The following is a 27,496-nucleotide window of genomic DNA, read 5'->3' on the forward strand; positions in this document are numbered from 1 at the left end:
ACACTCTTAAACATGTATTCTGAGGTTAGCTCGGGTTTACTATGGTTTTCGGGGTCGCCGAATACAAATCTGGCGTCCTTTGACTTTTATCGCGTCAGGTTATTAATATTTTGTTGACCTTAGCAAAACTTTTGTTAACATTAACGTTGGATTATCACCTTTATATTAAAAATATTACAATTTTATTAACCTTATTAAGTCATCAAGAATCACGGTAGTGAATTCCCGCCAATTATACAAAAAAAAGCTACCAAAGGTAGCTTTTTCTGGTGTCCTTTGACTTTTATCGCGTCAGGTTCAAGGTCATTGGAAGGTCAAATCGAGAGAAAACGGTAAAAAATCCAAAAAAATACGTTACAGGTTTTTGGAGTCGCTAATTACGAATCTGGCATCCGTTGAACTCTATCGCTTCAGGTTTAAGGTCATTTGAAGGTCATTTGAAGGTCATTTGAAGGTCAAATCGAGAAAAAACGGTAAAAAATTTTTAAAAAAATATGTTATAGGTTTTTGGGGTCATGACCTTGAACCTGACGCGATAAAGGTCAGCGGACACCAGGTTCGTAATCAGCGACCCCAAAAACCTATAACATATTTTTTTTTAAATTTTTTTACCGTTTTTTCTCGATTTGACCTTCAAATGACCTTCAAATGACCTTGAACCTGAAGCGATAAAATTCAAAGGACGCCAGATTTGTATTCGGCGACCCCGAAAACCATAGTAAACCCGAGCTAACCTCAGAACACATGTTTAAGAGTGTCAAATCTCTCGAAAATACAGTTGGTGGGTACAGTTGTAGGTGTGGCTGGGGGGTGGAGGGTAGTCCGTTTAGCGTGCAATCGACTCGGGATATTTATAAGATACTACCATGATTTTTTCAGATTTTTGGTCCAAAAATAAATTAGGCCAAAAACCGGTCTTACCGACCCTCCCCCTTTAATATGATAGTGATATGATAGTGCTAAAAAGAATAAAATTCGTAAAGTGCTTCATTATAAGTTTTTGTAAATTCTACAGAGGTGGACATAGTTGAGTTGAGGTTTCAGTATATTCCTTAAATAATCTTCATGTTATCAGAGGATGTAGATTGTCTAATGAGAAATGCTGTTTTTAGTTTGAGTTATAAAACTGTAAACAATATTAATAAGTAAAGAATATTAACTAGTAGATAATAAACCTAGAGGAACATAGTCGAAGTTTACAAGTTACAAAACAAAAAACCGGTCGACAACTTCGGGAATCGTTTTTCTGCACTTTCTAGGTTTAAAGATAGATAAAATAGCGTTCAATTTTCGAAATATACTTAAAAATCGGCGGTGGTCTTAGTTAATGTGAATTTCGATAAAAACGATCAATATATTTGTACAAAATTATTTTAAGAATTCAAATAAAAACAATTTTTAGAAAGTCCTGAATATTTTAAAAAGGCATTAAGCCAAAACAAAATTTAATAATACTATTGAATGCCTAGAAAAACGAATGGAACTCTTCAGTTTCAACTAGGAAACAAAGTACTTCATTTATGCACGACATTTTCGATTGAAATAATTCTTAATAAAAATCATTTTTGTTCTGTCTTTTGTTGCTGTTGTGATTCGTAGAGTTTAGGATACAGTTCACTTTTTTTAATATATGAAATATAACACAAGAATTCCAAAGTTAATTTAAAATTATACCTGTGTCTTTACTCAATACTGGACAGTGAACATTTTTGATTGCTTAATTCCGAAGATTTGAAAGTTAAAATTTTTGTTATTTCAATGTTTAGAATTTTTAATTATTAAAGTAAAAAGTACGTTATGGTTATTTTGTTAAAAAAAGACAAGATCCAATTAAAAACCATAGGAAATTAGACGTGTTTATCCACTTAGTCATATGTAACTGTTCACGTCCATTGTATACAGTAGCGGATTTCCCATATAGGCAACATATGCTGCATCCTAGGGCGACAAAAATTGGCGGGCGGTAGAATTTTCCTGCGATAAATTTTCAAAAAAATTCAAATTTTTTCGACACAGATGCAGCTTGAGCCTGATAGAAAAATTTTTCATAAAGATTGACTACAAAAAAATAATTTTTACTTATCCCACTTATATAGTTTATTGAGTAATTCAAAACATTACATACTTCATATGATAAATTTTAATTTTGCCGTACATAATGTTCGTCTTTCTCAATTTTATTTCTTTCACGGAAATACACAAACAAATAAAAGCACTACACGACAGGCCATATTTGAAATTAAATTATGGATTTAAAATCGATTAGTTGATTTCTATTAGTCTAATGGCGGCAAATTTCTGTTAGTCTACACTGTTAGAAAAAATTCGTACAACGTCACACCGAAGTGCGAAGTTGCAATGATACGGTGCGATATTTTGGAGCGAAAAAGCATTTCTTCTACTAAAATACACTTCTCCGGAGTAAAGTTGGTAAATTTACGAACTCTCAACTTGCCAGTGTTGAAAATGCTAACGAATCACACCGATGATATGTGAAAGTCTTAATCTAAACTTAAAGTTGCACTGGAAAGTGTGAAATCAAACCCTAAGACGGAGCGAGAATAGTACATTTCGATACGTGTGTGAGAGGTAATTATTTAGCGAATGAGACGTTTTTCGCACTAGCAAAGCGAGTGAGAAAAGTCTCATTCGCTAAAAATCACCTCTCTCACAAACACCGAACAGTATTTAATACCGCGAAAGGCGAAAAAATCTGGTTAAAGTTGAGATTTTGAGATTAGAGTGTTATAAACATACAATCGACACTATACGGTGCAAAAACTAACACCGGTAAGTTGCTTTGCGCGCGCACGCGCAGTTAACTTGAGTTGGCTTGTGAAAAATAATATTTCAAAGAAAAATTGAATAGTTACATTTTCAGTTAAAAACAATTATCAAACCCAAAAAATCAAAGTTTCAAAGAAATATTTACATTTTCAAGCAGAAAATCGAATTTGCAAAAAAATAGATCAATTTTCAACGAAAAACGGTTACATTATCATTTAAAAAAATAAATTTAAAACCGAAAAATTTTCATGAAATTAGTTTAATTTCCAAGAAACTACATGAACTTTCAACCATGTTATACGAAAAGAAAAGAAGTTTGATCAAAATATGCATTTTCTACCAAAGAAATTAAATAGTTGTTTAACTAAAAAAATCGAATTTTCAACAAAACAGTTGAATTATCAACAAAAAAATCAATTTTTAAACGAAAACAATTATTTCCTAATAAAAAAAGATGGATTTATAACTAAAAAAATACTTTAAAAAAATTAGACAAAATCGTTACATTTTCAACTTTAAAAATGAATATTAAAACTAGAAAATAAATATTTAACCAAAAATAGAATAGGTACATTTTCAGATAAAAAATTTTATTTTCTGCAAAATAGTTTAATTTTCGATGTAAAAATGAATTTTTAACTGAACAATAATTTGAATTAAAAAAATCGAATTTACAGCAGAATAATTAAATTTTTAAACATATAATTGGATTTTCAATTTAAAAAAACAACATTTTTTACCAACAATGGAATGGATAGAATTCTGAAAGAAAATTCAAAAAAGGACACACCATTTTTAAATGATTTCTTAAAATTTTTAAAAGGGGCGTAAAAGAGCGGGTAGAAAATTTTGTAATTTTGCCATGTTGTATATAATTTTAGAAAAAATAAAAAACTTAATTCTGATCTAGCCTTCTCGTGCATTTTTGTCGCCCAATTTTCTTAAAAGTTTATGCTGGTTTAAAAAATTTGCTTTCCAATTTGAGTAAGTTTAGGACATATTTAGCAATTTTGAATCGATTGAAAAATAACTAAAACTTGTAACAATTTGTTTAAAATTTTGTATGGTTTCACTTTAAACCATTTTATAGTAAAGAAAAAAAAGTTTTACCAAAAAATGCAATTTTAAACCAAAGAGATTAATTTTTAATTAAAATAGATGAATTTATAACAAGAAGAATAATTTTCTTCCAAAAAAGATTAATTTTTAACTGAGAAAGGTCAATTTTCTATTAAAAAGGATGCATTTTCAACTGCAAAAATAATTTTTAAAAAAGTTTAACAAAATCGTTAAAATTTCAACTTGAAAGTTCTTAATATATGAAAACTTTACGAAACCTTTAATGTCTTAAGATACTTGTCTCAATATCACAAAATTTAGCGTTTACAATTAGATTTCCATTGTAAAATAATTGTAATTGTGAATAATTGTAAAATGAATTTAATAAATTTTTTTTTGAATAATTGTAAAATGAATTTAACCAATTTTATTTTATGAAGAAATATCTTGTGATTTTGAAAGGAGCAAACCATTCTAAAAGTACCTTTTTGTATAGGATCTTAATAACTAAGGAACATACGCTTAGAATATTTTCCTTGATTGTGCCCGAGGGTCAAACATGGTACAAAAAACCGTCGTGAAATTTTAAATAAAAACCATACTCTGTAGACATTAATTTTTAAAATTAAAAATGATCAAAATTTTATTAATATTCCTCAATTTTGTTTAATATGTTGCTCAGGGAATAGGGTTCAGAAATAAAATTATAAAAATATCTCCATTAGTTAGTAAAACACTATGTAAAATCGCTTTTCAAATTATACAAAAAAAATTATAAAAGTGTTAACAAACGGTTGTACAGATTTGGCTTTAACCTTATAGACCAGTTTCAGGAATATATATTTCTTTTATCGTTTTTCAGCACATGATTTTGCCCTAAACATAAAGTAGATTAATATACACTCAAAAAATAAAAATCAGAAAGGTCAGAAATCCATATAGTTGTCTGTTAGAAAATCCCACACATTTTTTAATAAAACTCCTTTTAACACCACCTTCAAAGAAAAATTTTCGCAACATTTTTATCAAACGATAAGTCTATTGTACTTAAGGGAAAAATGAAAATCTTTCATTAATTATGAACGTTTAATTCACGTCAGTCCCCTTATTATACACACTTGAGAATTGAGGAATCTCTTTTTCGCAAACAAAAAGTGTGAAAGTCCTTTGTTTATCAACCATTATTATAATTTATTTATTTTACATAAACTGCCCTACAAAAGTTTGGACTCACTTAGAAAAATCGTTTTTTTTTTATTTATCGCTTTAATTATACCGGAGCTAAAAAAATGTCTCTTTAAAAGGTTGATTGTTTTCGAAATTATGTTTAAAATAAGCCCAGGGTGAAGCCAATTTGTCTAGTTTTTAAGTAGATATTGCAAAAATAGTGTAAATTTCAACGTTTTCTTAAATTTTCAATAACTTCCGAAATAGTCAACGTTTTTCAATGTTCTTGGGCTCATTTTGAAGCTTTTTTTTCACCGTATCGCAACAGCTTACGAGTATGAATCGGAAAAAATTTCTTTTTGAATTGCAAGAACTTGTAGTTGTAATAAAAACGTTGGATAAATTTGAAAACATCTTATCTGTAGGCAAATCAGAATAAAAGTTAAAAAAAATATATATTTTAAGGAAATTACATAGAAAATTCATGATTATATATTTCATATATTTTACAAAAATATTTTTGTTACTAAAAATAGTATTTTAATTTTTCCAACTTTTTTGTTACAAATTCAAGCTCAAAATGAGCGCAAGAACATTGAAAAACGTTGACTATTTCGGAAGTTATTGAAAATTGAAGAAAACATTGAAATGTACACTATTTTTGCAAAATCTACTTTAAAAACTAGATAAATTGGCCCCTGGGCCTATTTTAAACAGAATTTCGAAAACAATCAACCTTTTAAAGAGACATTTTTTTAGCTCTGTTATAATTAAAGCGATAAATACAAAATAAACGATTTTTCTAAGTGAGTCCAAACTTTTTCAGGGCAGTGTACATATCTATTATATCTTATCAAAATTAAATACAAAAATCTGAAATGTTAAGTGCATTTTTATACTACAATTCTTAAATGTTTCCAATTTTTAGAAATAATTTAACTAATTTTATATTTACTTAAAATAAACTTTTTTTAATTGCATATAACTTATTCTATGTAAACAAATTATATCTTTAAGCATACATGGATGTGTCTTCTTTTTGAATTAAAAAAAATTTATTTCATTACTTATTTTTATTGAAAATAATTGGACTTCTTGCGATTAAAAGCGCGGATTCAGCCTGAGAAGAAATGTGCTGAAAGTAATTTAAAAAAAATCATTAGAATTTTATTTTTAAAGACTGACAGTTGTACACAATTTCCAGGCGCATCTTTTTTTCTTCTACAAGAATTTTTAGATTGTTCTGTTTTTAACATACGTCTATCCTACGTTCTGAAACTCTTCTAAAGTTTAAATTATTTTTGAATTTCATTAATTCTACTAAATATTTCTTGAATTTATTCGATTATTTACATTTTATAAACTTTTTAATAATAATAAATTGAAACATTTGCTTTTAAAACCTTCAACGCTCTTTTTCGAAATTTTAGGAAATCGTTTAATGTACCTCAAAGCCTTCTTTAATTTTCTTTTAAAGTTCATTTTTCAAAATAAAAAATCATTGAAAATTTTTATACAAATATTAGGAAAATAATTCTTTTCTTTTTAATCTTGTCAGACCTTCTAATCTTCTTATCTTTAGAAATTATTCAAATGTTTACTGATTTTTTTAAATTCTGTAAAATTAAAAAATTGCCTTTAAACTTTTTTAGATACTTTGATAATTTTTGAAATATTTCTTAAGGTTTTGAAATGTTTAAAAATAATCTCCTGAAATTAATTTTTGGCAATCAAAAATTTACTTTAATTATTGCTAGGAACCTAAAAGAATTTTTTTAATTTCCGTGAAACCTTACAAATTTAAACAAAAAAAATCTTCAGAAGTTTTATTTATTTTCAAATCGTTTCAAAATTCCTCAATATCTGTTAAACCTACGCAAATTTGAAAGGACATTTTGTAAACCAACATAAACTTTTTAAAAATTGTGCAACAAAATTGCGCTAGGGGGTTTAATAAGAATTAAGTTCCTTATATTTTTCTACGATGATATAACATAACAAAATTGCATGAACTTTCATTCTCTTGACACCCTGCAAAATTCAGTTTACTTAAAAACTCTTAATAGCCAGTTAGCCACCGAAACCGAATCGTGAAGTCGGGGGGCTCGGGTTCTTGCTCGTGCATTTTCGGCTCTACATGAGGCTGGCCTACGCAACATGTAACACCAGAACGATGCAAGAACTGTCAATAGTCGCACTGGCTGAGATGAAAAAGGTACGCTCTGACGTTCGACACCGAACTTTGCACCTATAGAGATGTGGGATAACACGCTTCAGTTGCAGAGCGAAAAACATTCACTTAACGGTGTGCTTCAGCGACTTTTTTCTAACAGTGTAGTGGCAGAAGTTTTTCGATGAACTTTTTTCGTTAATTTCAAGATTAAACGCAAAATTTCATATCATGATTTGAAATATAACTATATAAATATGTTGCCACATTTAAATGTCCAATTATTCAATCTTAAATGCTTTGATATAAAATGATTCGATTTTGAAAAATAATCAGCGATTCAATTAATCGCGAATTTTCCTTTATCTAAAAAAACATATTTTCAAATATATGGAACATCAAAGAACGTGGTATCACTTGGGATATTTATTTGAATGGAAAGTAATTAAACAAATGTAATTTACAAAAATCTAGAAACAGAAAACCATATTTCCGTTTTCTCTGAGAGATTTCCATTTTTGGTGATGGTTTAATTTCTCCTACGTGATCGAGTTTACAGTACGTAAGTAAAAAAGCGTTAGAAATGTCAACTCGTATTTGACAAGGCGCAATTTCACTACCAATTCTAGCTCTTCTAACGTAATTGAAATGAGAACCTGGTGTAGCCCATGTATGACGTTCTTACCTAATTACGCTAAGAAATTCAATGAGGTTGAAGCTGAAGCTTCTTAGAAATTGCGCAATATCTGTGCACTCTTTGAAACCACCATACCTCATCATCACTTCCCCATTCAGTATAAAATCTTATTCGATACTAATAGATTCTTAGAACTTTTCTCTTACTTTTTACCCTAATGAGTTTCAAACGAGTAATCGATGTTGTAACTAATTGTACGAATTAGTTTAGGAAATCCAACACCAATAGATCACACTTCTTTGATCCACTTTTCCTGAAAGGAGGTAAAAAACTTAAAGACCTGCAAGTTTAAATATAACATTATGAAAAAATAAGGGATTTTTATTGTATTATTATACTATTATATATCGCAATACTTTTAATTTCCAAAACTTAACATAAAAGCCAAGTTTTATTTACAGACATTTCCAAAATGTTATTATATTCTAAATTGAATTTACAAACATCTTATTAAGTTTATGATTCTTTTAAATTCTGCTTTGATTTAAATAAAAATTATTTTTTCCATGAAGCAGCTGAAACTGTTGATGTTTTTTTTTACTGCATCCAAAGCTGCATCCACTAAACTATAATTCAAATAATCCTGCAATACATAAATACAAACAATTCAAGGTTAGCGTTCCAAAGGGCCATAAACCCCCTCTTGACGATTTTGCAGGTAACGACGATTAATCAAATATAGACGGTGATTTAAAATATTGTAGCGCTATATTTTAGCGTAAAAAGTTTGAGAAAAGAAGAGAAGATGAAGGGTTGTTATTTTGAATTTTTTTCGCATGAAGCCTATATTTCATTTACTTAAGAGAGTAAAACAGGCAGGAAAATAGATTTGTAGCTGTTGACTTAATTTTTTTTGTTCATTTTAAAATGTTGCAAAACTTGCAAAAAAATAGAAAGAACATTCAAAAAATTGCAAAAATATTTTAAAATCTGACAAAAATTTAAGGATAAGCATGACATAAGGGCCTAACACAGAAATGTTTGAAAATGAGATTATCCGCTCAAACAAGAGGATTTTTTTATAATCTCATTCTTAATTTTATTTTTTCGTAATCACAACATAACGACGTTAGTGTGAATTTGATATTATATCCCTATACACATGCGTAGTTGCATCAAGTAAACTAGCTGATGGCGCTTATAGAAAGTAAATTCCCACTTTTTGTTTAAATTGCCATTTGAATTTTTTTCAGTACCCAAAGTTTAACAATTTAAATTTTCTAAATTAATAACTTAAGAGTTCAATTCAGCACTTATTTATTTCAAAAGGATTTTTCCATTTTTATTTTTAATTAAAAATTCGATGTTTGAAAACATTTCTGGTCTCTTCTGTAAAATCATGAAAATATGGGTTAGGACCTTACGTCATGCTACCTTATAATTTGAGAAATTATATATTATTAAAATTCTTAAACCACAGCGTGCATTAAGATTTATTTTATTTCTTGTGCGAATGAAACCAATTTAGATAAAATGTAGTTTATTCACTTTTGGAATACCACCCTTAAATTGAGATTAAGAAATTTATAATTTTAAAAACTATGTATTATATAAAAAAAAAACAATTTTGTTATTAGGAATTTTATTTCAACGTGTGTCTTTTTTCCATAAATTTAATTTTTTATGCTCTATGTTAGTTTTGTACGATCAAAACTTGAATTTTAAATCTTTCTAGAAAATTAAAATAGTAGTTTTAATAATCCTGTAGGGCTTTCAAAAAGCAACGTTTTCCTTTTCTTGGCATTTTTTCATATCGTGCATTGTTTGTTGTTTGTCGTAGGAATAAGTTGTTCTACTTTCGTAGTACATAGAATTTTTAAGTATTAAAAAAATGGCCTTCAACAATTTTAAAAATGTGTCCCTGAAACTGTGTGCTAAATTTGTAATTTAATCCGATTAGTCATTGAAAAGTTTTCCACAGACAATGACGTAAAGAGATATTCAGTTGTGACATAAAACTAATACCATCTCATTATGATGAAAACATACAAAGTACAATATATTAAAACTGGCTTACATTTTTGTGAAGGAGGTTAGGAGAAGAATAAAGTGGAAATTATATCATTGGATGAACGTGGGTTTTTATTTGCCATTTAGGAGAAGTGGGTGCGTATTCTGTTCCGGAAACATGGTTTAATATTCGCTTATGACGGCTATGTTTCACGGACGGGACCTACTCGGCCCCATTCCATCCGTTCGACCCCCATGGTGCGTTTAATTTACGTGTTTTCGCGAGTTATTCGCCTTCACTGAACCAACCCCATTCAAAGAGGGAGGGTTTCCATGACTACGCCGGGCGCCGGGACGCCCAATCGTAGACCGTCGTCATCATCGATGTCGACCGTGCAAAACGGTGGAAGAGGATAATAACTGATGAGGAAATAACGCCAGACGAACTTTCTGATATATCATATAGTTCCGTATTTTGGGGATTTAAAAAGTTTTCTTCAAAGAAAATAAACTGTGATTATATAACTGTCCTTAAATAATTATAAAATATTTTTATTTTTTTAAATAATAACATACATTTTCAGTATTTTATGGAAGATCAAATAATGCGCTTTCATTTATATATTTCTAGAATAAACCAATTAATTATGACTATTTAATAAATTCATAGAATGTTAAATGTTACAAAACTGCACCCTTGTCCATATATTCCAGCCCCTCCTGTTTTCTTACATTTCCCATTACAAGTTACCTCCTCTACCCTATATTTTCCCTCTCACTTACCTTTTTTACCCTTCAAAATCCCAACCCCATCTCTGAGATAATGGCTTAGAGGAAAGGGAAGTTGACTAGAGTGGTGCTGATAGGGGAGTAAGGGGCATAAAAGTGATAAGCTATATAGGAAAATAATGGGTAATACTGATACTTTTAACGGAGAAATTATGGAGAGCCAGAGGGTAGTATATTGCATGTGTGTATATTATGTATGTATAGAAGATGAACGTGAGGAGCTAGGATGAACATGGATATATTGTTGATAATTTAGGAGAGGGGAAGCTTTGATAAGGGATGAATGGGATAGCAGAGAGAAGAGGTGGGAAAGAGTGTTCCTGGGGGATGTATAAGAAAAATATTAGTCCATGCAAGCAGTGAAGGCAAGGAACAGTGGACGACAGCTCTGTGGAAGGAGTAAATAGGAAATCCGCGGGGTTCGATCACAAAAGTAAATTCATTTAATTAATTATTATGCTCCTTTTGCTTCATCGGCAACTAACTAAATTTTCAGTATTTTACTTATTCACAGTAAAGTGTCCAAGCAATGATTCACAAGTTTAATCACAGCCTGTTACGTTGAGTTTAATTTTTTTTGTCAAATGCTAGGACTAACATCATTGATTTCGCTCTTTATTAGCTTCTAGAAATGATGAAGAGGGAAGTTAATGTCGGAAGTCATGAACGCGGAGTAACGTGGATGGAATTCAGATAGTGACACCAGGAGTCACCGGAATTTGAGTGTTGCATAGCCCGGGTACTTGGCGATCCTGGAACCATGATCGGCGATCCACGATCCACGAATCTCCCAACTCTCTCCCCCTTTATTTTCCACCCCTCTTTCCAATCCCCCCTTCGTCACTGTATCTTCACCTTTCTCCTCTCGGCTCATGTATCTGTCTCTTTTGCTCCTTCGGTAACTGATCGGAGACCGGTAATGTGTTGCAGTTGGCAAAACCGAGAGCGATGTCCGATGTCGGATGTCAGAATCAGAATTGGAGGATCGACTGAACGTCGCACGACGTGCCCAAGTCCGGAGCACCTTCACCCCCTTCTTCGAGGTGCTCCAGTTCTCTTGGCTGCATTCGTAGCGCAAGTAGCATGCCGAGCGTTCTACACTTCAGATTCTGTTTGTACTACTTCGGTCTGAGGTATGCAGCCGCGGATGCAACGATGTACACGGTAACGTGGTCGGCATTATACCTCTGCCAACTTTATGCTCCTCCACACGACCCGTAAAGAAACAAGTCAAGGCAAGATTCACCGACAGAGAACTCTCCTCGGCAAAATCTTATAGTGAGAACATGTAATTTATGCTTCTTATTTACATTAATAAATGCCAAAATCCATTTTTCATGAGGTAGAGTAAACATGCTTACGTTCCCATCATGTTGTTCTTTTGTCACAAGAAAATTATTTACATATATTAAGATAAACATTCTATTATACTGAAAGTTTTTAGTACACCTTCTTCCTTCACTCACCCCTTCCCCTCACCCACCCACTACTCTTATAAATATATTTCCCAACCTCTCTTTCCCTCTTTTCGGACACCTCTTCTTGTTTCCTATCACGCTACCTAAAAAATTCTTCGACTTGAGTTGGACCTAAACTGCCCCCAATCAAGACATGCTGAAGTCGGAATGTTCGACTTGAGTGTCTCTCAGTTTTGAGGCGGAGCCAGACTTCAATTTATGCCTTGGAGACAAGTTTCTATGCGTTGAAGATATAAATTTATCTCTTGAGTCGAAGTTTTATAACTCTAACACGAGCGGTATATAACTTCGAGTGTATACCTGTCCTAACAAAAAGGGTCATTCTGACTGTCATAAAAGCTAGTCTTTGTTAATGATTAAACAATCTTGTATATTTTCATACAATATATACATTAAATTAACTTATTTTCGGATTTTCATTTAGAGCATAATTGTTTGACGATGATACTGAAAATATTGTTTGTTTTTACGTATTTCTAACAGCTTAGAAGATCCTTCTAAAATGTTCCAATTTTTACAAGTCTCGTCTTGAGACAATTAAACGCCGTTTTACCTGTCGCGGCCATAAAAGTAAGACGAAGGCCTATGCCTCGACTCAATTTTGAGACGCAGCCAGACATCGATGTCTTGGAGACGATCTCAAGACATAACCAAGTCGAACACAAGTTGAAGAATTATTACATGAGCATTCGCCTTCTTCTCACTGCTACCCTCTTCTAGATACCACTGTAACCTCATAATACTCTCCACTAAACCATCTTTAATAGCCTTCCCTAGCTTGACATCATGGTGGTCTCTCCACCATCCCCTCTCATATGCCCTTCTTTTTCACTTTTGGAATTCCTTTGCACTCACTCCCTAGCTTTATTAAATTTACCCGAAGAATAGGGTTGTTTCCAAAGTCAGATATTATTTTTCCAATAAATTGATCTTATAGTATATAAAATTCTAAGCATAAAAACGCTCATCAAATATTTTATACATATTGTTAACTATTTTTAATGTTGAAATATTAATTTTCTATCACAATATCGATTAGAGGGCCCCTTTGACGTCAAAGGGGTTGGATTTTTCACCAATCACAGCTCACGTGTCAGTGATTCTCAAATATCCTTTTCTGTGCCGATGTTTTCTTTAGGTTATAGGCACATGGAAAATAGAAGTCGCAAAATATTGCTTAAAAAACATTATAAACATTATAAAAGCATTTAAAACAAAAACGTTTGTAGAAAGAATTCATTGAAAAAGTATTTAAATGTAGTCATGTGTACTGAACAATTCGTAAATATGTACGATTTTAAAATGTGTTAATAAGTGCACTTATTGTTTTCCTGCAACACACTACTGACTCTTAAAACCAAATATTACAACAGGAGAACTTTTTTCTCAAATAAACCTTAACAAATAAAGCTATCAAATCAAATAGTCAGAATTGACAGCAGACTATGGCCTAACCTCTTTATCATGAGTTTTACATCGTCACATAGATAATAAGAACCTCTGAGTCACGTGACACACACGTAACATCAATTTGAATAAATGTTTTACCGCCCTCAATTTTTTATAATTTTTTTCTTCTGAACGACACAAAAGAAAAAATATATATAACGCACCTTCGATTCAGATTAAAATTATGTATTAAAAAATTATTTTATCTAAAATCGCGAAACAATCCTATTGTCTCCAAATTTGAGCTAACTCGTTTAATTTTTGGACGTTGCGCAAATATCATGAAGTTTCCCATTGATTTAACATAGGTAAAGTCAGCTTTTGGTCAATCTAATATTTAAACACTAAGACAACCCGTGTAGAAATAGCCCGGTTTGACCCGACCAGAAGAAGGTTTCTGGCCAGAATCTGACCAGGTCAAACCGGGATACTATTTTGTTAATTGCCCGGCCGGGATCTGAGCGAGTTCCCACCAGGACCCAGTCAGGCCAAAAATGGTGTAAAATAAAAGTATCATAACCTTAAATACATCTTAAGAAATATCCACAACCGACTGCCATAAGTGGGTCGTTTGTAAATATCTGACATGCAAAAGACCAATTTTTTGTTTTAGGAGTTTTTTTGATCAATTACGAAAGAAAAATTAAACTAATTTTAATTATATGGTTTTCCACCTTTGGTTTTGCGGTTCCCAGACTTGCCGCGACTGCGAAATCGTTGACCAACTTCTTTTTTATTTTCAAACGTAGTTGCCCAGTGAAATTATACTTATTTTTTTTGTGATACGATTTTTCTTATTTTTATTGTATTTATATATTATCTTGAATAAACAAAAAACGTAATAAGAAGAGAAATAACTTTTTCCGAACGAGGTTTTGAATTACGTTATCATGCTTGCACGTAATAACGATTCAGCGATTCCGGAGTCTTTAATGCTAAAAACGCAGTAAAACGTCGGTGGACGCCAGGTTATCCATTGATAAATTGGTTAAATTTTACAAAGTTGTATCCAATTTTCTGGAGCAAGCGGATTATTTATAATAGTAAGTGAATTATTTTGTTAATAAGTAAGCATTACTAATATTCTTCAACGTTAATTTTATATCAATTTTCTAAATTGGTTTCATAGGTTAGGATGTCACGGGAAACACCTGCAACTTATTTTATCTCTTGCAAAAGAACCTATGCAAACTGGAAATAAGTGCTGACAAAGATTCTGATCGCTACTAGTTGGTAGAATATATTCGCTGTGGTAAAAAGGCTCCAGTAAAATGTGATCGAGGAGTCCAGTCAAAAACCGGCCGGGAGCCGACTGGGTACACCCGACCGGGATCCGACAAGCGCAGCGTGACGAAACGAACCAGAATCCGACCGGGCATCCTGACCAGATTCCGAATACAAGCAGAAGAACCCTGCCGGAATCCGGCCCGAACCCGATCATAATTTCTACACGGGATGTTAAAAGTAATTCTATGTTTCAGTGTATTGTTAACACAGAAAAAACAAACTTTCATCTGTAAAGCGATTTCAACGTAATCTTCACCGACAATAAAAATTACTTTCACATGTTAAAAATTACCTACCACATTGAAAATGTTCACTATGTCAACTCTTAAATCTTGTTTGGTTTCGATGCAAAAAATTAAATTTTATCCACTTGAAAATGACACAAAAAAATTCAATTCTGTTTTTTCTGTTAACGGTTCATCAGAAAATAAGAATCAATCCAAATTTTTAGAAATAAATAACTTTTAGCCACTCTAAAGGATCCCCCAAAAAAACGTTGTACGTAATAAATGAAATTTTTTACGTAATATTGCGGTTTATTTTCGCTTTTTAAAAGATTTGTTCATACACTGAAAGAAATGTATTGCTGGTACAATCATATTGCGCGTTGGATCAGCCATCGATATGTCTATTCCAGCCATACAGATAGCTGATCTAACCAAGACATTTTCGCTGACCCCACCACCCACGCAAATTTAACTTTTTTCGGCCAAATATTTAGTGCAGAATTTGTTCAAATTTGTACAACCAAAATTAGAATTTGTGCATCACCGGAAGTACCTGATTTCTCAGAAAAACACTGGCAGTGCCTGCGAAACGTTTCGCTGGCCCCGACATTATCCAAAATCAATTTTATATGGGTGCATTATTTTCATCTTAACTTGTTAAAATTTGTGCAACCAACTTCAACCCATAAAAACTACCGTCTGTACGGAAAACCCCATGGCGGGGCCAGCGAACCGTTTCGTTGAGCCCGACATTATACAGAATAAACTTTAATGGATGTATTATTTTCGTCTTAACTTGTTCAAATTTGTGAAAAAACTTCAACCCCTGAAAAGCCACCGTCTGTTGGGTAAACATAACGGATCCAGCGAAACGTACATACCATAAAGTTGATTTTGGATAATTTGGATGCCAACAAAACGTTTCGCTGTCCCCACCAGGGTGTTTTCCGTACAGGGGGTAGTTTTTAGGGGTTTAAGTTAGTTAAGTTATTTTAGATAATGTCGGGACTAGCGGTAAGTTTCGCTGGATCCGATATGACGTTTGCTTAACAGGAGCTTGTACTTTAAGGGTTTAAGTTTGTTGCACAAATTTGAACAAATTAAGACGAAAATAATACATCCATTTAAAGTTAATTTTGGATAATGTCGGGGCCAGCGAAACGTTTCGTTGGCTCCGCCATGGTGTTTTCTGTACAGAGGGTAGTTTTTATGAGTTGAAGTTGGTTGCACAAATTTGAACAAATTAAGACGAAAATAATGCACCCATATTAAGTTGATTTTGGATAATCTCGGGACCAGCGAAACGTTTCGCTGGCCCCGCCATGGTGTTTTCTGTACAGAGGGTAGTTTTTATGGGTTGACGTTGGTTGCACAAATTTGAACAAATTAAGACAAAAATAATGCAGCTATATAAAGTTGATTTTGGATAATGCCGGGGCCAGCGAAATGTTTTGCTGGCCCCGCCAGTGTTTTTCTGAGAAATCAGGTACTTCCGTAATGCACAAATTCTAATTTTGGTTGTAAAAATTTGAACAAAATCTGCACTAAATATATGGCCGTTGGTGTTTGCGAAAGTTTATCAACAAAAAAAACAAGGAGAAACATTTTGTGTCACCAAATTTTTGACAGACTTTATTATATTCAAGTACTGATTTATCTCATAAGAATACTCGTAAATGTATCTTACTTTACTGATTGTATATGTTTTTTTTCCTCTGCTGATAAAAAACACAAAAAATCAATTAAATTGAGTACGATTTGAAAAAAATTACTATTATTTCTTATTAATTTAGAAGTATTTTTAGAAAACAAATTGGTGCCTAAAAATATTTTTAAAAATGGCAAAAATAAAAATTTTAAACAACTTGAAAATGTTTTAAACATTTACGAGTATTTTTAAAAATTAAATTAGTACTTAAAAATATTACAGTTTTTAGAAAAATTGATATCATTAAGTGTTTCACCTTTTTTTCGGGTAAAATGTATACTTACGTTTCAAACAAACACGAGTTATTTAAATAATTGTAACGTCATTGAATAAAATTATTTGATTGTTGTCAGTAGTTAAAGAATTCATAACGTCCAGAAAATATGTTCATTTCACGAGCTCCCTGAAAAAAAATTATTTTAACATATTAAAGTCATCTTTAAGCAATTACAAATTATTAAAAATTACGATACTGTTAAATTAGCGATTATTGATGATATATGAAAAAAAACTCAAAAAGCGTTAACAGGCCACAATTGTGCATTAAATGTTGTCACTTATAGAGTTTTAGTTGGGGACCTGCTTCACTGATTCAAATAGCTAGAAATGGGTCACTGACCATCAGAGAACAGTTACTTATTGATTCAGTGAAATAAACACTTTTGAGGGTTGGCAGCACTGCACCATGTCAATTTAGCAATAATAATAAAATAATATTTTATTACAATCAATCAAAGAATTGTAGTAAAGACTTAAAACCCATAAATATGATCAAAAATTAAAAAAGGTAAGAAGTGTCGATGCTTTTAAATGACAAACAACCTCACACATTACTTTAATTTCAATATTGGACTGCCATGTACACACCCATTAAGTAAGTGCTTCCTATACGAGTTAGAGTATATTTTTCCCGTAGTTATATCATCAGAATTACAGCACGAAAATTAAAAAATTAATTTCATATAAGGAATTCTTCTGGCTACTTAAGTAAAAGAGTGATAACAACGCTTAAATTAAAAAATTAGAGGTTATACTTCATATAATTTAACTGGTATTACTGAACTGATTAGTGAATAAGTCCGAAATCACTGATTAATCAGTGAAATGTCTAACTACTATTTCAATCGGTGAATTTTTCACTGTTTCATATTTAGAGAGTAAATCATTCGCCCTTGAAATTTATGATTGATTTTTATTCGCTGACGCATTCTAAACAAGCTAATGAAACACATGATTAATTATAACATACCATTGCGTTTAAATATCAGATTCACAAAAATCTGAGTTTTCCCATGTTAAATCAATGGGTAGAATCGAGGGCAGAATCATGGTCTTTACGTCAACTCAAAATATTAACAGAGTTGGCTCTTTGTAGATCATTGTTTCGGACATTTAAACAAAATTGTAGGGAGGGAGCAGGTAAATTGTAAAAAAATTCCACCAAGTATAAATAAGAACCACCCTAGTCCTAGTGTACAGGTCAGACAACTCAGCGGCGCCACGAATGAAAAACAAAATGTCATATAATGCATAATTTTTTGCTATTTTTCAACAAAAAAAAAATAATTTTTTTGCTTTATTAGTTTTTGAGAAAACAGGGCGGCGCTAGCTTACCGGCAACTCAGCGGCGCTTTCTAAGAAAATCATTCAAAAATCAATAAATTAAACAAAATTACTAGGTTATATTTTTTTGCTATTTTTTTTTGCTTTACAATGAGCTATGGATCGCTTTTGTAAAGTCAACCCTTATTTTTTAAAAACTACGCCCTGCAATGAAAAAAAGTATTAAAAATGTATTAAAAAAATTGAATAGGCTAGATTTTTTTGCAATTTTTTTGTTTTACAATGAGCTATGAATGGCTTTTGTAAAGTCAACCCTTATTAAAAAAAACTGCCCCCTACAATGAAAAAAAGTATTAAAAAAATGACTAGGCTACATTTTTTGCTATTTTTTTGCTTTGCAATGAGGTATGAATCGCTTTTGTAAAGTCAACCCTTATTTTAAAAAGTAACCCCCTGTGCCGCACAAGCGTATTTAAAAAAAAGGAAAAAATGAAGATGAAAAACACTTGTAAACCATAAACACGATATTTTTAAAGCATAACTAAGGAACAAAGTTATTGTTCACCCCTAATCGTTACAAAAACAACCCCCATATTTGCATCCGAATACAAACCTGAGAACTAAAGTCAAAAATTGTATAAATTAATTGTTGGGACTTTTGTCCTCCTGATTGTTGTGCTCTCTCATTATTCTCCAATGTCATATCAATCGCTTTTTCAAAATTCACCCCTATATAAAAAAACAATATCCTGTAATGAAAACACGTATTAAAAAAAGTCGATATCGATATAGTTGGAACTTACTTATAAAATAGTAACATGGTACTTTCAAGCGTAATTATTTGTCACTCATATTCGTTTCAAAAATAACCGCCGCAATGTATATCATTTTCCAGTCTATGTGTGTAGAGTCAAAAAATATAATTGACTTTTTCTAAGCATCTTTTAATGCCTTTAATTAACTACCAGCAAGATATTTAGATCTATCAGATTTTGGGCTCATTTCGGGGTCACTATTCGCAATTTTAAATAGTTCAAAAATTAGAGACTCCATTGATACTGAAAAATTCCCAAAAAGAATGATTGTTTACAATTTAATATCTATGAGGTAAAGTGGGTTGATTTTAGACGTTAAGGGTTGGTGGCAAAAAATCGGAAAGGGTATTTTTGAAGAACCCAAAAATGAAAGACTCCATTGACACTGGAGAATTCTTAAAAAGATGATTTTTTCACAACGTTGTATCTACGTGGTAGAGAGGGGGTGACTTTAGACGTTAAGTGTTGAAGCCAAAAAATCCGAAAGGGTATTTTTGAGAATTCCAAAAATCAAAGACTCCATTTATACTGGAAAAGTTAAAAAGGATTATTTTTTGACAATGTTATATCTACGTGGTAGAGAGGGGTTGATTTTAGACGTTAAGGTTTGAAGCCAAAAAATCGGAAAGCGTATTTTTGAGAAGCCCAAAAATCAAAGACTCCATTTCCTCTGGAAAATTCTCAAAAAATTAATTTTTTTACAATTTCTTATCTACGTGGTAGAGAGGGTTTGCTTTGAGACGCTAACGGTTGAAGCCAAAAAGTCGGAAAGGGTATTTTTGAGAAGCCCAAAAATCAAAGACTTCATTTACACTGGAAAATTTGCAAAAAGATTATTTTTTGACAATTTTATATCTACGTGGTAAAGAGGGGTTAATTTTAGACGTTAAGGGTTGAAGCCAAAAAATCGGAAAGGGTACTTTGGGAAGCTTAAAAATCAGAGACTCCATTGGCACTGGGAAATTCTCAAAAATACCCTTTCCGATTTTTTGGTTTCAACCCTTAACGTCTAAAATTAACCCCTCTTTACCACGTAGATATAATATTGTCAAAAAATAATCTGTTTGCAAATTTCTCAATGTAAATGAAGTCTTTGATTTTTGGGCTTCTCAAAAATAACCTTTCCGATTTTTGGCTTCATGCCATAATGTCTAAAATCAACCCCTCTCTACCACGGAGATATAACTGAGTCAAAAAATAATCTTTTTGAAAATTTTCAAGTGTCAATGGAGTCTTTTATTTGTGGGTTTCTCAAAAATACCCTTTCCGATTTTTTTGCTTATTCCCTTAATGTCTAAAGTCACCCCCTTTCCACCACGTAGATATAACTTTGTCAAAAAATAATCTTTTTGAGAATTTTCCAGTGTCAATAGAGTCTTTTATTCTTGGGTTTCTCAAAAATACCCTTTCCGATTTTTTGGCTTCAACCCTTAACGTCTAAAATCAACCCCACTTTACCTCATAGATATTAAATTGTAAAAAATCATTCTTTTTGGGAATTTTCCAGTATCAATGGAGTCTCTAATTTTTGAACTCTTTAAAATTGCGAATAGCGAGCCCGAAATGAGCCCAAAATCTCATGAATCTAATTGTCTTGCTGGTAGTTAATTAAAAGCATCAAAAGATGCTTAGAAAAAGTCAATCATATTTTTTGACTCTACACACATAGACTGGAAAATGATATACATTGCGGCGATTATTTTTTCAATACGTGTTTTCGTTGCTGGATATTGTTTTTTTATATAAGGGTGAATTTTGCAAAAGCGATTGATATGAAATTGGAGAATAATGATAGAGCACAACAATCAGGAGGACAAAAGTCCCAACAATTAATTTATACAATTTTTGACTTTAGTCTTCAGGTTTGTATTCGGATGCAAATATGGTTGTTGTTTTTGTAACGATTAGGGGCGAACAATAACTTTGCTCCTTAGTTATGCTCTAAAAATATCGTGTTCATGGTTTACAACTGTTTTTCATCTTGATTTTTTCATTTTTTCAAATACGCTTGTGCAGCACAGGGGGTTGCTTTTAAAATAAGGGTTGACTTTACGAAAGCGATTCATAGCTCATTGTAAAACAAAAAGTATCAAAAAATCTAGCCTAGTCACATTTTTAATACAGTTTTTTAATACTTTTTTCATTACAGGGGGTAGTTTTTTGAATAAGGGTTGACTTTACAAAAGCCATTCATAGCTCATTGTAAAGCAAGAAAATAGCAAAAAAATCTAGCCTAGTCATTTTTAAAATATTTTTTTGATACTTTTTTTCATTGCAGGGGGTAGTATTTTTAAATAAAGGTTGACTTTACAAAAGCGATCCATAGCTCATTGTGAAGCAAAAAAATAGCAAAAAAATATAATCTAGTCATATTTTTAATACTGCTCTTTTATACTTTTTTCATTGCAGGGGGTAGTTTTTTGAATAAGGGTAGGCTTTATAAAAGCCATTCATAGCTCATTGTAAAGCAAAAAAAAAATAGCAACAAAGTCTAGCCTAGTCATTTTTTAAATACTTTTTTTAATACTTTTTTTTCATTGCAGGGGGCAGTTTTTAAAAATAAGGGTTGACTTTACAAAAGTGATCCATAGCTCATTGTAAAGCAAAAAAAGTAGCAAAAAAATATAACCTAGTAATTTTGTTTAATTTATTGATTTTTGAATGATTTTCGTAAAGGGCGCCGCTGAGTTGCCGGCAAGCTAGCGCCACCCTGTTTTCTCGAAAACTAATAGAGCAAAAAACTTTTTTTTTTGGTAAAAAATAGCAAAAAAATATGCATTATATGACATTTTCTTTCCTTTTTAGTGGCGCCGCTGATTTGTCTGACCTCTAGTATACGCCCATTCTCACTCGCGTGTGACCAACTGATCACTTCTTTCTACTCAATTCTCTCCAATACACTCGTGCTTACCTCAATGGCTTAATCCTAACTTCACCCCCCCCCCCCCCCCCCCCCCCCCCCCCCCCCCCCCCTTATACCTTTACACGCATCATCTATCTTCCCCTACGTCCCAAAATGCCGTACTTATCCAACACGTCTTCTCAACGCCTACGTTGGAAAGTATATCCTGTTCTTTCTATTCTAAGTGACTATTTTTTTTCGTCAGTTTATGATCCCTTCCCCTTTATCATCACTTTTATCACCTTTATCACCTCCTATCTTCTCCTATAATATCTTATGTTTGCGCGGTAATTTTTTTCCGTAATTTTTTAAAATCGTTTTTCTTTATTCAAAGTGAAACTTTATTTTCTATTAATTTCAATGTGAATATACCTTAAGCTTTAAAATAGGCTTGCAGAGATTGTTCAAAAAATGGTCTTCTTCGAAATTCAAAAGTAACACTGAAAACTTTCGTGGTAAGAATTGGAATGTTTCAAACTTTTCTTATTAACTTCTCTGAAAATATAATCGCAGGTTGCATTGACTGTGGAAATCACACGGTCGGTCGCACTTTGAGGCAATACGGCGGATGGCTTTACCATCAATTTAAAAGGCGAGGCTACCGATTCTATCGCGTTTAATCGGCAACTGATCGCATGCAAAATCCATGCCGCATTCGCGGTAAAACAAGACAGAGAGAGAGAGAAGAGGTAGAAAATAAATAAAGCCGAGGTCAAGAGAAACAGAAGGAGATGCTCGCTTACTTTCCGAGCAGCTTACCGACGAGATAGAATCTCGATTCCGTGTCGCTACCCCTGTCCCCGTCGCCAATCACGATCTCAATATGCTCCTTTATCCGCGAAACATCTGAAAACAGTTGCGGATTGGTCTAATGGCTCGAAAACAATGAAAGGATAGGCTTGAATCTCCAATTACAAATAATTTAGAATCTTCATAATGGTAATTAAAATTTTCTTGAAAAAATAAAGAATTGATCTTATCAGGTACGTTACAATACTAGATTACACGTAAATATTAATATGGGACAACTTTGAAATGAAACTTTGAATTGTATCATACACTGAATACAAATTTTTAATCAAGTACAATTTTTCTGATTCCAATTGGTTCCAAAGATTTTCTTCAAAGAAGTTTTAAAACTTCTTAAATTGAAAGCAAAGCACAGTTTTTGCTACCTTTGAAGTAATAGTTCTTAAAACAAGCCTCCATTGTCTTACTAGATTGAACAAAAATGAATATATTTGATAATCGATAATGCATTCAACCTAGTGGGAAAGAATATCGGGTGAAAAAGGATTTTAGATATAAATTCATTAGCTTTATATGTGCCTTGTAGTACATTCAATTTAAATTTTGATTTATGTGATTGCAGAGTCTTTTGTAAAAAAATGAGTTATTCTGTTCGTTATTGCTCAAAGATTTTTCACACTATTCTTAGCTTCGGTCAATATATCTTAGATTCTAACTGATAACGTAGAAATCTTTATTTTAAGGAAACTCACTGACACATGTTGGAAAGCGCAAATGGGTTGCGTCAAACCTGTGTTTTTTCACAAATTTCTCGTGTTCATGATGCTTTTACAACTTTATCTGGAATAGAATTCTGTGATCCTCACTGCTAAAATAATCTGTATTAAATTTAATACAAATGTATATAAAGTTATTTGCATAAACGGCATTGAAATTTAATATAAATTAAAATATGAAAAGTCGTACCTTTTATATTAAATTTAATTTACGCGTTGGTATAGAAGTGTGCTTGAAAACTGCAAGTATTTGATTTTTTTAAATCTTGTCAATTATTCGCAATTAAAGTAGTAATCTAGAATTCGTCGATTGAATTGCTTTTTATGATTAAAGTGCAACATACGAGTCGAACTTTTTCCAAAATTTTCCCGGAATGGTAGAAATTTATAATGCGATTGTAGTTGATTGTAGGTTAGGTACATTGTTTATTTGTATAATTAAACATATCGAATTAAAATCCAATTTTATTTTTGAATAACTGGTAGAAGGTACCACGTTTTTTTATTAATAATCCAAAATTACAGCTAAACTTATTTTGATCTTGTATAAAATGAAATTATCCGAGTGATTATCATGAATGTAAATAAAATTGAATATATCATGCTCTTAATGGCGATATCCTATGCTTCAGAGATTAATTTCAATATATATTGATATTTTAAATTTATTAATATTTTTAACAGTGCTGATATAGTACGTGAGATAATCACCCAGTGGGCATGCATGATCCAAGACGTTCTCAGAACTTCCTAAAAACGTCCAAAGTCAGGCCAAATAACGTTTTTAATGTTCCAAAGATGATTTTAGGACGTATTTAGAATATTGGATTTTTTTGGGGTGTTTTTTGGCCTGACTTAGAACGTTTTTAGGACGTTCTGATACACGTATTTTAAACCCTACGCCCTAAAGACGTCTTGGAACATTCGTGCCCACTAGGGTGGCTCATAAACGCTTTTTTTGGAGGGCAAAGATTTCCCTAATTTCATTCCAAATCCGAAAAAAGAAATTCCTTAATTTTTTACTTATTTTTTTTTTTTAATTTTAACAGGTGCCGGTTTTGACTTGAAGTTTCCCATGTAAAATGCATGGGAAAGCTCACTTTTTTGAGTCTTTGGAATAATTGTTTAGGGTTCGAAAAAATGTGACGGGAAAGTATGGGGGCCTGTAGAGAATTATCCAATGAAGAATCTCATGTATCAGACATATGGGTTTGACATCCCTAACAAACCCCTACGAGTAATTGAAAACTGCCCTTAAAATAAAAAATGTCAATTCTTCATGAAATCAACATTTTGAGCACTGTATTCTCGTATTTTTTTTACTTAAAATTAACACTATTGGTCTAGTGGAATATTTATTATCATTAGTTAATTAATTATGGATCATTTAAGCAAGTGGAATTATTTAAATAATTTTTTTCTCGAAAATTTGCCCCCCCCCCACTCCACCCCTTAAAATTATTACTATTGGTCTAATGGAATATTTAATAACATTGGTTTATTAATTTTTAATTCTTTAAACAAATGTAACTTGTTTGAATAATTTTCTTTGAACATTCGTTTTTCCCTATAAATTATAACTATTGGTCTAGTGGAATATTTATTAACATTGGTTCACTCATTTTCAATTATTTAAACAAATGGTGTCTGTTTGAATAATTTGGTTTCGAATTTTTTAAAGTAATAATTATAACTGTGGGTCTAGTGGAATATTTATCAGTAATAATTAATTAATGATTACGAATTAATTGAATAATAATTAATTTATCAGTTAGATTTAAGTAATAATTTTTATTTAAAAAAAGTTAAGTTAATTAAACAATGTCGGTAAATATTCCACTGAAAAAATATTAATAATTTTTACTAAATAAATATTTACACATATTCCATTGGTTTAAAACATTGAAACTTAATGAACTAATGTTAATAAATATTCTACTAGACCAACAGTAATAATCTTTAAGGAAAAATACGAATTTTCGAAACAAATTGTTTAAACATTTAAAAACATTAAACATTAAAAAAATTGCTTAAAAAAATTTCATTTGTTCAAATAACTAACAATTAATGAACCAATGTTAATAAATATTCCACTGGACTAATAGTAATCATTTTTAGGAGCGAAAACGAATTTCCAAGAAAAAAAATTATTTAAACAAATTCCGTTTGTTTAAATAGTTCAAAATTAATTAACCAACGATAATAAATATTTCACTAGACCAATATTAATCATTTTAAGTAAAAAAATACGAGAATACAGTGTTCAAAAGATCAATTTCATGAAGAATTGACATTTTTTGTTTTAAGTTGGTTTTTAGGCACTTGTGAGGGTGTGTTAGGGGCCTCCGACCTATATGCCTGACAGATGAAATTCTTAATTGGATAATTCTCTAGAGGACCCCATACTTTCCCGTCACAATTTTTCAAAAGCTAAAAAATTATTCCAAAAACTCAAAAAAGTGATTTTTCCCATACATTTTACAAGGGAAACTTCAAGTCAAACCCGGCACCTGTTAAACTAAAAAAAAAATACAAAAATACAAAATTAGTGAATTTCTTATTTCGGGTTTAGAATAAAATGGGGGGGGGGGTCGTTGCCCTTCAGCATGAAAGAAAATTTTGCCATACATTTTTGGACCACCCTAGTGCCTACTGGGCATCTTATCAGAACAACTGAAAGACTTCCGCTCATACTTCTCTCTTTGATGGTTTCGTAACATCCATTTTTTGCCGCGTTTGTTTAGAGCTTTGCCTTTGCATCTGAGCAGGTAACCTATTATTTGTAAATACGTGGGAGTGTGAAAATCTTAGTTTTTGTGTCAATTGTAAAAACGTCATTCTTTGTGAAAATTACAGCGTGGCAAATTTATAAAACCGGAACACCAATCTAGTTATTTTCCATAAAATGAAAATTGATGGAATTAGCCAAAATCTGGATGATGTGAAATATAATGAATTTATTTAGAAGCTAATAATTATTATAACTCTAGCCTCGTTTGCATTGCACCTTCTCCAGCTCTAAGTATCGACTATATTATTTGAATAGTTTGATCAATATTTTAAAATAAATTGATTTTAATTTTTTGAATATTCTACTAAAAAAAAAGATGACATCTAATTTAACATAAATGAGTGTTACAGTAAGATTGCACATAGTAAGAATGTCTTTAAAATCAAGCTGTGTAATGATAAAAAATACTTGTTATTAGAAAAATGTATTTAAATTTACCTTTACTTTTAACATAACAGGGTAAAAATATTTAATTTTAATTTAAATGAAATAAAAATCATGTATTACATATAAAAATCAATGTAACACGAAGCACATTTTTTATGCCTGGCTTATTATACCCAAAAAATTGTTCGATTTTATTTGAGGATGGCTTAGTTATAGCTTATAACTTTTATATGTATGTGCATTGTACAGTAAAATTTATCATGCTGTATTGTTATTTTTTTGTTTCCAGTAATGAAAAAAATAGAAGATATTATATATTCTCGTTCTGTTGTATTGGAAGCTTTTGTTATAATCTTCTAGATAAGGAAAAAATACGTTATAGATATGAAATAACAAATTTGAAACCAGTGCACCAGAAAAATAAAAAATAAATTATATAAATATTTTTTTTCTAATCTTCAACAAGGATTTTAATGGGTTATCCACAAATGATATTTCATGAAATAGTAACATAGATCAATAGGAGCTCCTATAGAATAGGACTGTAGGAGTAATACTTCTCTCTTCCTGAAAAGAGAATAACAGATTACTCATTTTAGACGGGGAGCTGGCTACAGAAAACAGGGTCGATAAGGGGCGCGTCATTTCAGCTTGTAAACTGACGGGCCCAACTTAGTACATCACCAAACGCCACTTCTTAAGGTCAGCACAGGTCGGATATGAAAATGCCAGCCGGTTTTCCCG

This window comes from Belonocnema kinseyi, chromosome 9, assembly GCF_010883055.1.
Source record: "Belonocnema kinseyi isolate 2016_QV_RU_SX_M_011 chromosome 9, B_treatae_v1, whole genome shotgun sequence".
Classification (NCBI taxonomy): domain Eukaryota; kingdom Metazoa; phylum Arthropoda; class Insecta; order Hymenoptera; family Cynipidae; genus Belonocnema; species Belonocnema kinseyi.